A 15,407-nucleotide genomic window follows, 5' to 3' on the forward strand; every position below is an offset into this window, starting at 1 on the left:
CACGGGGGGGGGGAGCGTTTCCTGGGAGGGATGAGTGAAGTATGCCGGGAGGTATACTCCCAGTAGGCTCGTAGGCACCTGTATCGGGTAGCAGCGATACAGGAAGGTGCTGGAGGTGGACGGTCACTTCAGTGACAAGGACAAAGGCATCATCATTTCACATTGCGAGGGAGAAGGCAATGGTAAACCACTCCTGTATTTTACCAAGAAAACTACATGGATATAAAGAATAGAATGGTTGTTGATGTAGTTCCGGATGATGGGCCCCTCAGGTTGGATTGCACTCAACACGCTACTGAGGGAGACCTGAGGATCTCTCAGCGTACCGATGGCGTTTATGACATGGTTAGGCTAAAGCCTTTCTGATATCTAGCAGCTGATGTTGCCATGCGGGAAAAGAAAATCTGAAGCTGCAAAGACAGAATTACAATGGGAACGTGGAACGTAAGAAGCATGAATATGGGAAAACTCGACACAGAGAAAGATGAAATGAATCGACTACAGATTGACATCTTGGGCATCAGTGATTTAAAGGGGACTGGAATAGAACACTTTCAGTCAGAAAATCATACCGTTTACTACTCAGGACACGAAAACCAAAGAAGGAACAGTGTTGCTTTCACAGTCAGGAAGGATATAGCAATGACAGTACTTGGGTATAATGTGTTCAGTGACCGACTAATATCAATTAGATTTTGTGGACAACCCTTTAACATGACAATTCTTCAAGTCTATGCCCCAATGACTGATGCAGAGGAAGAGGAAGTTGATGAATTTTATGCTCAAGTTCCGTCTGAAATTGACAGAACACGCAAGCAAGATGTGCTGCTGGTGGTTAGAGACTGGAATGCCAAAGCTGGAAATTTTGGGGGAAAGGAAAACACAGTTGGACTTTATGGCCTAGGAAACAAAAATGAAGCAGAACGACTTATTATTTTCTGCCAAGCCAATGACCTCCTCATTGCTAACACATTCTTCATACAACCAAAGCGGCACCTATACACATGGGCATCACCAGACAGAGTACACAGAAATCAGATTGATTACATTATCGGTGCAAGGAGGTGGAAGAGCTCAGTTATAACAGCAAAGACATGGCTGAGGGCCGATTGTGGAACATATCAGGAAATGCTCATGTGCAAGCTCCAAGTCAAGCTTAAGCAGAAAAACAAAGTTATCCAGCTTCCACGGTATGATCTGGAGAATGTACCCACCATTTTCAAGGAGAACATCAGAAACCGCTTTCAAGTTCTGAACCTCATTGATAGGGAACCAGAGGAACTATGGAATGAAATCAAAGAAGTTGTTAAGGATGCATGCAATGATCCTGCATGCAGTGATGGGATGACGAGATAAGGTTGCGATTCTGTTGGTATACTGCTCACCCTGCTGTCTAACAGTCTCCCTGCCTGAGCTGCTTGAGGTGGTCTCGGATGTGGCATTGAGGACCCCACGGCTTTTAGCCTGGGGGACTTAATGTCCATGCTGAGACTGCCTTGTCTGGTGCAGCTCAGGACTTCATGTCCTCCATGATGACCATGGGCCTGTCTCAACTAATTTCTGGTCCCACACATGTTGCAGGCTATACACTTGACTTATTCTTCGGGTCAATGATGGACAGTGGTGCTCCATGGATAGTCCAGGAGTCTTCAATACCATTATCATGGACGGATCACTATCTGGTGAAGATTGGGCTGAGGGTGGACCCAAAACACCTCTGCAGGGGTGGGGGACCAGTTAAGATGGTCTGCCCTCAGAGGCTTATGGATTCTAATGGCTTCCTGATGGCTCTAGAGGAGTTTCCTGCTGAGAGAGTGGACGATCCTGTGAATGGCCTGGTCTCCCACTGGTATGAGGAGTTGGGTCGGGTGATTGACACGGTTGTGCCTAGGCATCCTCTCCCAACCCACTGAGCCCAAGCAACTCCCTGGTATACAGGTGAATTGTGGACAATGAAGCAGGCTGGTAGATGGCTTAAGTGCCATTGGAGTAAAACTCAGAATGAATGTGACCGAACACAGGCTACAGCCCATATTAGGGTCTACTCTATGGTGGTGATGACTGCGAAGGAATCCTACTTTTCCACCACCATTGCGTCTGCTCAGTGTTGTCCAGTGGAACTTTTTTGAGTGGTTTGGGGCCTCCTAGGTGAGGACCCCAAAGACCATCAAACAGAACTGTCAGCAGCCCGCTGTGACCAATTTGTGTTACATTTTGCGGATAAAATTGCTTGCACCGGTTCTGACTTGGATGCTAAGATTTAGGCGGTGCCGGAACTGGATGTTGCCAATGCGCTGTCTGGTCCTGTTATATTGGATGGTTTTGCCTGAGGAAGTGGACAGCCTGCTTGGAAGGCGGAGGCCTACCACGTGTGTGCTCGACCCTTGCCCTTCATGGTTGGTGAGGGCTTCTAGAAAGGGACTGGGTCCATGGGTGGTGAGGGTGGTGAATGCCTCTCTAAGGCAGGGGGTGGTGCCCCGTCAGCTGAAGGAGGCAGTCATCAGGCCCCTCCTAAAAAAAGCCCTCATTGGACCCAGATGATCTGAATAACCAATGACCAGTTTCTAACCTCCCCTTCTTGGGCAGGTGTTGGAAAGCGTGGTGGCATCTCAGCTCCAGGCTGCCCTGGATGGATCTCATTTCTGAGATCCTTTCCAGTCTGGCTTCCAACCTGGATATGGGATGGAAGCTGCCTTGGTCACCCTGGTGGATGACCTGTGCTGGGAGATAGACAGAGGGAGTTTGACTCTGTTGATTCTCCTGGACCTCTCAGCCACATTCGATACTATTGACCATAGTATCCTTCTGGGACGTCTCTCTGGGTTGGAACTTGGGGGCAAGGTTATGCCTTTTATCAGCTACGGCTGGTGCGCCAGCTGCAACCCTACTTGAAGAAGTCGAACCTCACCTCAGTCACTCATAACGTCCAGATTGGATTACTGCAATGCGCTCTACGTGGGGCTGCCCATGAAGATGGTTCAGAAGCTTCAGCTGGTTCAGAATGCTGCCACAAGGATGCTTGTGGGTGCAAGTCGCTTCACAAGTATTACACCCACCCTGTGTCAGCTTCATTGGCTACCATTCCACTTCTGGGCTAGATATGAGGTGCTGGCATTGACTTTTAGAGCCCTACATGGCTGTGGGCTGGGGTACCTATCAGACCTCATTTGCTCATAAGAACCTGCCAGGACCCTCCACTTGTCATCTCAGGCCCTGCTGAGATGACAAGCGCCGCGCCACTAACAGAGATCTGATTGGCAGGGACTAGAGACAGGGCCTTTTCAGTTGTGGCCCCTCAGCTTTGGAAGGCCCTCCCTGAAGAGCTTTGCCATGCTCCCTCAATCAGTGTTTTTAAAGAACAACTAAGACCATATTGTTTTAAAGAGGCTTTCTAATGTTTCATCTGTTGTGTATATCTGGTCAGTTCTTTAGTTTTTAGTTTTTATAATTCTCAGTTTTTAGCTTTAAGATTTCAATTTGGAATTTTAAAAGCTAATTTTGATTGTGGTTTTAGCTTGGATTTTTAATTTGTTTAATTTGTTTAATTTTATTAGTCTGATTTTATATTGTAACTGTTTTATAAATGTTGTGAGCTGCCCCGAGCAATAATGTACTGGAGGGGTGGGCTATACATATTTTAAATGAATAAATAAGGACGAATGCCAAGAGACTGCCAAAGACCAAGAAACAGAAGCAAGCAAAATAGATGTCACAACAGGTGGTGGAAATTGCCAAGAAGTGGAGAGATGCCAAAGTCAAGAAAGATGAAGACCTCAGGAAGTAACTTAATAGGGAATTTCAGAAAGTTGTTAGAAGAGACAAGGAGCAGTATTACAATGATATCTGTAATGACCTTGATGATGGAAATAGACATGGAAAAACAAGTAAAGTTTTCCAAAAGATCTCTGAACTCAGAGGGAGGTTCCAACCTCGAAATGGTATGTTAAGGGATACCAAAGGACAGATAGTAACTGATTTAGAGAAGATCAAGATCAGGAAGTTGTTAAGGACAAATGTGAAAAGAGACTGCCAAAGACCAAGAAAGAGCTAGAAACACAAGAAAGCAAATGGATGTCAGAACAGGTGATGGAACTAGACATGGAAAAACAAGGAAAGTTTTCCCAAAGATCTCTGAATTCAAAAGGAGGTTCCGACCTCGAATTAGCATGTTAAGGGATGCCAAAAGGACAGATAGTAACTGATTCAGAGATGATCAAACACAGATGAAAGGAGAATACTGAAAATCTGTACAGTAGCGATGTCAACATCCAAGATACTCAAGAAGGTATTTCCTACTTGCAAGAACCTCTAGTACAGGAAGATGAAATTAGATCAGCATTACCAAGTCGGAAGGCTACAGGAGTTGATGGCATAGCTACAGAAATATGGCAGGCAACAGAAGAAGGATCAAACCAAAGCCACTCCATTTGCTTAGTAAACCAAAGAAATTCCTTTTTGCTTAGGAAGCTAAAAGCTCTAACTTAGAGAAACCTCAGCAAAGCCCAAGGACACAAACTCTGCAACACTGCCTTAACAATAGCCGCCACTATTCCTATCTCTCTAGCTGGCATAGTAACCATTGTAATGTTAACGAAGTAGCAAATGCAATGCTGGGTTCCCAAGAGAAAGTTAATGCTGAAGAAAGAGCGGATCTAACCATATTAGGGAAATCACCTGATGGACGATAGTCAAGTCACGCATGTGTACTTGAAAGGGGTTAGGTCACAGTTGCTATGTGTATCAGGGTCAAGAGCCTTTTTGCATTCATGTTGTTGTTTGTATAAAAGAACATCTCTAGCTGTAACTCATTGTATTCAATGTGAAGCGTGAGCTGCATTGGGTACCTTGCTATCGCGAAGCAATTAAAGCCTCTGATTGATTCCCTTGAGTCTGTTTGATTGGCTAAAAGCGGACCCAAGTTGAGCCGGGTATTCACATCAGTCCCGACCTCGAATCAGTCCCGACCTCTCGAAACACAGATGAAAGGAGTATACTGAAAGTCTGTACAGTAGGGATGTCAACATCCAAGATACTCAAGAAGATATTCCCTACTTGCAAGAACCTCTAGTACAGGAAGATGAAATTAGATCAGCATTACCAAGTCGGAAGGCTACAGGAATTGATGGCATAGCTACAGAAATATGGCAGGCAACAGAAGAAGGATCAGTCAAGGCTCTAACCAAACTATGTGAGGACATTTGGAGAATGACACGGTGCCCAGCAGATTCGAAGATGTCAGTCTACATACCCATACCAAAGAAAGGAGACCTAACAGATTCTGCAAACTGTATCCTTAATTTCACATGCTAGCAAAATAATGCTCAGGATCAACCAACGCAGATTATAGCCCTTCATGGAAAGGGAACTGCCAGATGTTCAAGCTGGTTTCAGAAAAGGCAGTGGAACAAGAGACATCATTGCTGATGCATGCTGGATAATTGAGAACACCAAAGAATACCAAAAAGAAGTCAATATGAGCTTTATAGACTACAGAAAAGCCTTTGATTGCATTGACCAAGACAAGTTGTGGAATGTCCTTAGGAAAATGGGTGTTCATTGTTCTCGTGAGAAACCTATACACAGGACATGAAGCCACAGTCCAGATGGAACATGGTGAAACAGACTGGTTCCAGACTGGCAAAGGAGTAAGACAAGGCTGTATACTTTCTCCGTATTTATTCAGCTTATATGCTGAACATATACTGAGAGAAGCCGGATTGGAAGAAGATGAGTGTGGTTTTGAAGTTGGAGGAAGAAACATCAATAACCTGCACTATGCTGATAACTGAGCACTCTGATAACTGAGAATGTGGAAGATCTGCAAGCTCTAGTAATGAAAGTCAAGGAGAACAGTGAAAAAATGAGACTACAATTAAATGTAAAGAAGACTAAACTAACCCCAACGGGTACAGCAACCAGGATTGATAATGAAGACACTGAAGTGGTGGATAGCTTCTGCCTTTTAGGATCGACCGTCAACAGTAAAGTATCCAGCAGTCAAGAAATACGCTGCAGACTAGCACTTGGTAGGGTTGCAATGAAGGTCTTGGAAAGAATATTTAGATGCCGTGACGGATCTACGCCTACAAAGATTAGAATTGTTTGGGCCATGGTTTTTCCTGGCACACTATATGGATGCGAAAGCTGGACTTTGAAGAAGCAAGATAGAAAAAGCATTGACCCTTTTGAACTTTGGTGCTGGAGAAGACTTTTGAGGATACCATGGACAGCCAGGAAAATAAACAAATGTATCATAGAACAAATCAATCCAGAATGTTCACTCGAGGCAAAAATGACTAGGCTCAAACTATCATGCTTCGGACACATTATGCGAAGATCCAGCTCCCTTGAGAAGTCCATCATGCTGTGGAAAGTTGAAGGAACGAGAAGAAGAGGACGACCAGCAGCAAGGTGGATGGACTCGATTTACGACAGCCATGAATGCACCACTGAGAGACCTTAGAGGCCAAGCTGAAGACAGATAATCTTGGAGACAATCTATGTCAGGGGTGGGGAACCTTGGCCCTCTCCTCACCCCTGATCTATGTGGTTGCTAAGAGTCTTTAGGCATGTAATCAATCAATCAACCAATCCTAATGACTACTAGGGGCATTGGGAGGTAGTTAGTGAGGATTTCCTTACCTGTCTGTGCTTGCCTCTACTCCTTGACCTCTGCTTTGACTCCTCAGGTATGTCCTGTAGTGAGTCAGTCCTCTTCCTTTCCTCCTAGAGAGAGGATGGAAACATCTCCCTCTCTTTCTTTCTCCCTACTGATCTATTATGTAGCTGATAGATAGGAGAGGTCTCTCCTATCCCAAATGTATTTCACTAATAAACCTATTTAGTTTAGAGACTACAGTGTGTTACCTAAATAGCTACAACAACTAAACTCTGCACTCTGTAACTGGAGGGGTAGCTTCCTTGGTGCTGTAGTGGGTTTAACCCAGCCTTTGTCTCAAAGCAAGCCCACGTGAGGGGAAGGAAAAAATGCAGAATCATCCTTCTCTATGCTTTCACCCACAAAGACTGTTCCCCAAAACTTTCCTTGTAGATAATACACTCTCACCACTCCCACCTATCAAGGGTTTCTCCCCCCTCCCCACACCCAGCTTGGGTGAATTTCCTGGGAAACTCTCCTTCTCTTTCCCAATGGAAAAATACAAAAGTCCCTCCATGTGCAGGCTTATATGTGGTGAGAAAACTTGGCAGAGTTGCTGAGCAATCAAACTTGAGACGTGTGTTGCACTTGAGCAAGCCCTTTCTCAGCCCCCCAGCTCTTTCCCGAGTTAAAAATCCACCCAGAGGGGCTTTTTAAAGTTGCCAAGTGCAAACCCCTCCTCCCTCAAACCCCCACTTTATTCAAAATACTACAGACTCTTTGCGCCTGAGGCTTTTTCAGCTTTTAGTTACAGGTAAAAGGAGCACTCAGTAGGTCACACGATTACCTCCAAAGAGCACCCCCATTGCAAAGAACAGGGAGGTAGGAACATCCAAAAGCACTTTTAAAAGTTCACAGAGTATTTAACAACACCCTGTTGGAATGGCACGGGCTCAACATTTCTTAGCTTAGTTACATTACAGATAAAACATCATAGGACAGTTGTAAGGATAAGGCAGGCAAACAAAAGCAAAAATAAGTTTCTGACACAAACTGGCTAGCAAGCTGTTCCCTAGACTAACCCCTTTCCCGAAACCAAAGCCCTGGTTTCCTTCTTGAACTCACCAAAACTATGGTAGAGAATTCAAGCCCCTGCAGTCCTAACTTCCCAGGACTGCAGTCCTCCTTGTTGCAGCCACTTGCCCTGGACGCTTGTCCGCTGCTCCTCCAGCCTAGCTTCTTCTGCACAAAGAACTCTCTCTTCCTGCCTCCTGGCCCTCTAGGTCCCACCCACCGTGTGCTGAGTGGCTGATCCCTAGAGGTCACTGCCTGTCAGTCAGGACAGGGTTCACTTCCGGTTCACTCTTTAGGGGAAAGGAGGGGCTGTTCAGTGACTGATCACTACAGGTGCTTTGTTCAATAATCACAAATCCCCAACATGAGTTTTGAGCCTCTAACTGGCTTATTCTTCCTCATCTTTTAACTCAGCCCTCAATTTTTTTTCTTCAGAAACTCCAAGTATTCTCCACTTGGTTGCTTTTCTGTCTCAGGTTTACTCAAAACCTTCCCCAGGCATAGCTTGTTCTGTGGGGAGTGCTCTCACACACTTCTCCCTCATATTCCAAGCCCTGTTCTTCACACTCCTTCATCAAGACAGCCGTCTTAATAGGTCAACAATTATAAGCCATTTCTGATCTCTCTCCCCCCCCGCCCCTTCCGCCTTTATGTATCTTTTGATTAACTGTTTGTTACTTTTCAGATGTCTAGAATCCTTTTCCTAGCAACTTTTACCAGGGGTGTGCAGGAACCGGTTCGGCGGTCTATTCACAAACCGCTGAACTGGTTCGAAAGACCAGCGTTTGAGCTGGTTCGGAGGTGGGGAGGGGGTTGCTTTAAGGCGCGGTAAGGGTGTCCTCCCCTCCTCCGTTGGCGCTGCTGTCAAAATCACTGGCGCAGGGCGACTGTGTATACCCACTTGCACTGGCCACTTCCGGTATTGTGCTGACCGGGGCAGCAAGCGGGTATACACAGTTGCCTCGTGCCAGAGATTTTGACAGCAGTGCCAACGGGGGAGGGAAGGACACCCTTCCCGTGCCTTAAAGCAACCCCTGCTCCCAGGAGTGCATAGAACCGGTTCCATGCACATCCCTAACTTTTGCCTCAGAAGTTCATTGTACTGGCTGAGACATTTCAACTGCGTAATCCTCCTGTTAACTGTCACTTCTGATTAGCTGATCTTATCCCACCGTGACTGACCACGAGGTTCAATCACAGACCCGAGATTGGGACTGAGAGATCAGTGTTTAAATATAGAGGTGTTAAAATAAACAATTTGTTTGTGACCCATCTGATGTGTTTGAAATCCTTTTTTTATTTATCACGCTGCCACTACCACATCAAATCCGAATTTAGGTTTCAAACACTAGTTTTGGTATTGCATCCAAGTGGTAACCTGGGGGGAGAAGTCAATAGACAGTTGACACTGTTCTAAAGTTCCCAAATGAAGAAAACCGCTTCATTCTTGTAGAAGAGCTGCAGGGTTTCTCATTCACTACAATGTAGAGTCAAAGACATACTGCTTTCTGAGACAGCCTTAGAACTGACAAGACTGTACACCATCTGACCTCTTATATTTCAAACTTGTATTGCTATAAGATGGGGTCAGCACATTGACAACGGCTTGACTTTCAAGCGACTGTTTAGAAATAGCATGCTTCTTTAGACGTTCAACACCTTGACTGGGATACAACCCCCCTGGATATCAATTCTGAGTATTAAACTATACGACGACGACTACTATGGATATTTATATACCGCTTTTCAAGAACATTCTCAGAGTGGTTTACATAGGGGGAAAAAGCATAAATAAGATGGCTCCCTGTCCCCAAAGGGCTCATGTGGAGGTCCCTGCTATCTCACCAGACTAACAAGTGTGGGGAACAGCCCTCTGGTTCTCCTGACTCCTTCACCGATGCCACCAAATGGGCTTTGGGTAAGGCTGAGTCCACTGCTACAGCCCTTCCAGGAATTCAAACAACCCAAACCCAACCTATAAGAACATAAGAACAGCCCTGCTGGATCAGGCCCAAGGCCCATCTAGTCCAGCATCCTGTTTCGCACAGTGGCCCACCAGATGCCATTGGGAGCCTACAGTCAGGAGTTGAGGGCATGCCCTCTCACCTTCCCTTACTCCCCTGCAACTGGTACTCAGAGGCACCCTGCCCTTGAGGCAGGAGGTGGCCTACAGCCCTCCGACTAGTAGCCATTGATAGACCTCTGCTCCATGAAGTCATCCAAACCCCTCTTAAAGCCATCCAGGTTGTTGGCTGTCACCACATCCTGAGGCAGAGCGTTCCACAAGTGGATCACGCGTTGTGTGAAAAAGTACTTCCGTTTGTTGGTCCTAGACCTTCTGGCAATCAATTTCATGGAGTGACCCCTGGTTCTAGTGTTGTGTGAGAGGGAAAAGAATCTCTCTCTCCCCACTTTCTCCACACCATGCATGATTTTATAGACCTCTATCATGTCTCCCCGCAGTCGTCTTTTTTCTAAACTAAAAAGCCCCAGGTGTTGTAGTCTTGCCTCATAGGAAAGGTGCTCTAGTCCCCTGATCATCTTGGTTGCCCTTTTCTGTACCTTCTCCAGTTCAACAATGTCCTTTTTAAGATGTGGTGACCAGAAATGTACGCAGTACTCCAAATGTGGTTTCACCATAGTTTTGTATAAGGGCATTATAATGTTAGACGTTTTATTTTCAATCCCCTTCCTTATGATCCCTAGCATGGAATTTGCCTTTTTCACAGCTGCCGCACACTGAGTCGACACGTTCAACGAGCTGTCCACCACAACCCCAAGATCCCTCTCCTGGTCCGTCACCGACAGCTCGGATCCCATCAGCTTATACTTGAAGTTGGGGTTTTTCGTCCCAATGTGCATCACTTTACACTTGCTAACATTGAACTGCATTTGCCATTTTGTCTCCCACTCCCCCAGTTTGGAGAGATCCTTTTGGAGCTGCTCACAATCCGTTTGAGATTTCACTACCCGGAAGAGTTTGGTATCATCTGCAAATTTGGCCACATCGCTGCTTACCCCTGCTTCTAGATCATTGATCAATAAATTAAAAAGCACCGGCCCCAGTACAGATCCCTGGGGGACCCCACTTCTTACTTCCCTCCATTGTGAAAACTCTCCATTTATACCTACCCTCTGTTTCCTGTCTTTCAACCAGTTAGCAATCCACACATGTATTTGTCCCTTTATCCCATGACAGCTAAGTTTCCTCAGGAGCCTTTGATGAGGAACTTTGTCAAAAGCTTTTTGGAAGTCCAGGTAGACTATGTCGACTGGATCACCTTGATCCACACACTTGTTGACACTCTCAAAGAAGTCCAAAAGGTTGGTGAGGCAAGATTGACCTTTGCGGAAGCCATGCTGGCTCACTCCGAGCAGGGCCTGTTCTTCTAGGTGCTTTACAATTTTATCCTTGAGGATGCTTTCCATCAATTTGCCTGGAACGGATGTTAGGCTAACTGGCCTGTAATTTCCCGGATCTCCCCTGGATCCCTTTTTGAAAATCGGTGTTACATTTGCCACTCTCCAGTCCTCTGATACAGAGCCCGATTTCAGGGATAAGTTAAATATTTTAGCAAGAAGGTCGGCAATTTCACATTTGAGTTCTTTGAGGACTCTTGGATGGATGCCATCCGGCCCTGGTGATTTGTTAGCTTTCAGTTTTTCCAGACAGTTTAGAACATCATCCCTTCTCACTTTTATCTGACTCAGCTCTCTAGCCTCCATCCCTAAAAAGCCTGGTTCAGGAACAGGTATATGCTCAGTATCCTCTGCTGTGAAGACAGATGCAAAGAACTCATTCAGTTTCTCTGCAACCTCCATATCCTCCTTAATAATCCCTTTCACTCCCTCATTGTCTAATGGCCCAACCGTCTCCCTGGCAGGTTTCCTGCTTCTGATGTACTTAAAGAAGTCTTTGTTATTCCCCTTGATACTTTTGGCTAAATGTTCCTCAAACTCTCTTTTTGCCTCCCTTATTGTCACCTTGCATTTCTTTTGCCAGAGTTTGTGTTCCTTTTTGTTCTCTTCGTTTGGACAGGCCTTCCAATTTCGGAAGGAAGTCTTCTTTCCTTTTATGGCTTCCTTGAAGGTACCCGTTAGCCATGCTGGCATCCTCCTGGACTTAGTGGTACCTTTCCTCCTTTTGGCTATACAATCTAACTGGGCTTCTAGTACTGTGGTTTTGAGTAAACTCCATGCACTCTGGAGTGAAGTGACTCTCCTGATTTCCCCCCACAGCTTTTTGTTCACCATACTCCTCATTTTGGAGAAGTTTCCTCTTCTGAAATTCAAAATGTCTGTGTTAGACATCCTTGGTGATTCTCTCCCCGCATGTATGCTGAATTTGATGGCACTGTGGTCACTGTTCCCTAAAGGGTCGATGACACTGACATCACGCACCAGGTCCTGGGTGTCACTCAGAATTAGATCTAAGGTCGCCTTCTCTCTGTTTGGTTCCATGACCAACCGTTCTAGGGCACAGTCATTTAGCGTATCTAGAAATTTGACCTCTTTGTCCTGACTTGAATGTGAATTTACCCAGTCTATGTGTGGGTAGTTGAAATCACCCATTATTACAGCCGTGCCTCTCCTTGATGCCTCCCTGATTTCCTCTTGCAACTCCCAGTCACTGTCATCATTTTGATCCGGAGGGCGATAGCACGTCCCCAGTAGCACGTTTCCTTTCCGACCTTGTATAGTCACCCACAGGGTTTCTGTGGAGGACTCCAGTCCACTTATGTTTTCTAGCTTATTAGATTCTATCCCTTCTTTAACATACAGTGCTACCCCTCCTCCAAGGCGCCCCTCCCTGTCCTTTCTGTAGAGTTTATACCCAGGGATAACAGTGTCCCACTGGTTCTCACTGTTCCACCATGTTTCTGTTATGCCCACTATGTCTATTTCTGCCTTAGCAACCAAGCACTCCAGCTCACCCATCTTGGTTCGGAGGTTTCTGGCATTGGCATACAAGCCCCTATACGCTGAATCTCTCTCCTGATGTATGCTACTCTTTTGACTCTTTGACCTGCTGGCACAGGCTCCCATCTGCTCTTTATGCGGTTTTGCTCCATCCCCTTTTGTTTTATTTGCATTCTTTGCAGCCTCACACTTTAAAGGATGGCTTTTGCCAAATGGGATACTGCCCAGCTCCCATCGGCTGTTCCCCAGGTGTCATTTTAAAAGCTGCTCTGCAACCTTTTTGATTTTAAGCACCAGCAGTCTGGTTCCATCTTGGTTCAAGTGCAGCCCGTCCCTTTTGTACAGGCCTTGCTTGCCCCAAAATGTGTCCCAGTGCCTAACAAATCTAAACCCCTCCTCCCGGCACCACCGTCTCATCCACGCATTGAAACCCCTCAGCTCTGCCTGTCTCACTGTACTTGCGCGTGGAACAGGTAGCATTTCTGAGAATGCTACCTTGGGGGTCCTGGACTTCAAAATGCTACCTATCAGCCTAAATTTGGCTTCCAGGACCTCCCGACTGCATTTCCCCACATCGTTGGTGCCGACGTGCACCACGACAGCTGTCTCCTCCCCAGCACTGCCTAGGAGCCTGTCTAGACGCTGCTTAATGTCCGCAACCTTTGCACCAGGCAGGCAAGTCACCATGCGGTCAACACGAGGGTCACAAACCCATCTCTCTATCCCCCTAATGATCGAATCACCAACTACAAGGAGGCCCCCACCCCCCGGAGGAGTATCCCCTGTGCGAGAGGATATGGGCTCATCATCCACGGAAGGGGTCCCTTCTAAAGGAGCATCTCGCTCTTCCTCAGACCAATGTCCTCCTTGCCCAAGACCCTCATTCTCCCTGACAGCGGAGGAGCTATCAGCCCTGGAGTGGGATGCCTCTATCGCATCCCTGAAGGTCTCGTCCACATGCCTCTCTGTCTCCCTGAGCTTCTCCAGATCCGCCACCTTGGTCTCGAGGGAACGGATTTGTTCCCTGAGAGCCAGGAGCTCCTTGCACCGAGCACACACCCATGACTTCTGCCCATGGGGCAAATAGTCGTACATGTGGCACTCTGTGCAATACACTGGGAAGTGCCCCTTCCCCTGCTGACCTTCTATCTTCATAACGTTTTAGTTAGCTCTTTACAGTATTTAGGGAGCTTATTGTCCGTTTATTAGATATTTTGTTAGGATAGGTCTCAGCTGTAATGGTCAGCTATTTAACTGTCCAAACAGCCTTTCCCAAGAATATGAGGGATACGAGGGAGGGATATGTACTTACGTTCTCTTCTCCACCAGGCTCCTTGTGATCGCGATTGCGATCGTGATTTCCGGGGCTCTTTCCAGGCTCCCCCACACACTTCCCGCTAAACTCCTGCAAAACTCCTACGTCCTGTTTGCTATCCCTGTTCGCTATGCTCTCGGGCCTTCACCTCATATGTAGAGTAGCCTTCCAACTGTCACACAGGATGAGAGCCAAAGGAAAGGAAATGTGGGGCCCCGCCCAGCCCTAGCTGACTCCACCCCCACCAATCAGCAAACAGTGCCTTTAGGGAACCCTAAGAACTCCTAGCCCTCTGATATCTGAACCCTAACAAGGAACCCTAGCAAGGAACCCTAACAAGTAACACTCACAAAAATAGAGAGACTAAGACCTACCCCTTAAAGAGAAACAGCCCCTGCAAAACTCTCCTCTTCTTGTTAGTTTGTTTGAGGGAGAAAAGGCTAGATGCTTAGAAAGGCTTGCTCACCTTCTCAGCTTCTCAGCTGTGTCTGTTCTTCCCAGAGTAACCTAGTAGAGTGGAAAGGCCTATAGGCTAGAGACTATCTAATGAGTCATCCTGCAGACAAACGAGCCTCAGGCAAGCAGGCCTTGGGGGGGGGTGCGGTTGGGGTGCCACAGGGAGTAGCGAGGGTGAGGAGGACTGCCTGGGTGGGCTCCTCAGGCTCTTTCTCGGGGCTGCAAGGTCCTGCAGTGGAGGGCGGGAGAGCTGGGCGCTTTCCAGACTAGACTCCGCAATGGGGTCGTGTTGGATCTCGGAAGTCTGCTTTCACCCTTCCTGCGTTGTGACACGCAGGCCCTACGCGGACAGCAGGGTGCCGTTCACATTGCCAATGCCTTGTCTCGAATTTAATGGCTGTGATACAGAGCTAGGACTTCGTATATCCAGCGGCGTGGAAAAGTGGCTGGTTTTTTCGGGTTGTTAGTTTCCGTGAGATTGCTCCCCCTGCTGTTTACGTTTTTAAAATGTATGTAGGTATGTATGTATGTATGTATGATACAAACTTATGTACCACCCATACTTTCGTCTCTGAGTGGTTAACATAAAACATTTAAAACACATATAAAAGGGTTTATAGAGAGAGAGAGAGGCAAAACTGGATGTCTTTCTCCAGAGCCTGTGCAGAGCTCCCTCAGTCATGAGAACTGGAGGAGCGGCTTGCTTGTATAGCTGTACAGCCTTGGCCACCGGAGGGGGGGGTGGGGCAGGTGGGAGGCACTGTGGCATCTAGCATTTGGCTTCCAGAGCATGTGGGCCTTTGGAATTCTCCCCGCTTTGTCCCCCTGTACCCCCCGAGGCCATTGAACACCCCTCGGGTCCTGATGAGGCCGAAAGAGCAGGGAGAGCAGGAGAAGGACGCCCTGGCCCCAAAGGGAGCAGCCGAGGTGACTGGCTGGGCTCCCATCCTGCTTTGCTGCACGCGGCTGGCGGTGGTGGGAAGAGGGCCTGCCTCGGGGGTCTGGGGGAAGAAGGCTCTTGGGGGCTGGGGTGCTAGGTGGGGC

The sequence above is a fragment of the Hemicordylus capensis genome, chromosome 3 (genome assembly GCF_027244095.1).
Source record: "Hemicordylus capensis ecotype Gifberg chromosome 3, rHemCap1.1.pri, whole genome shotgun sequence".
Lineage (NCBI taxonomy): Eukaryota > Metazoa > Chordata > Lepidosauria > Squamata > Cordylidae > Hemicordylus > Hemicordylus capensis.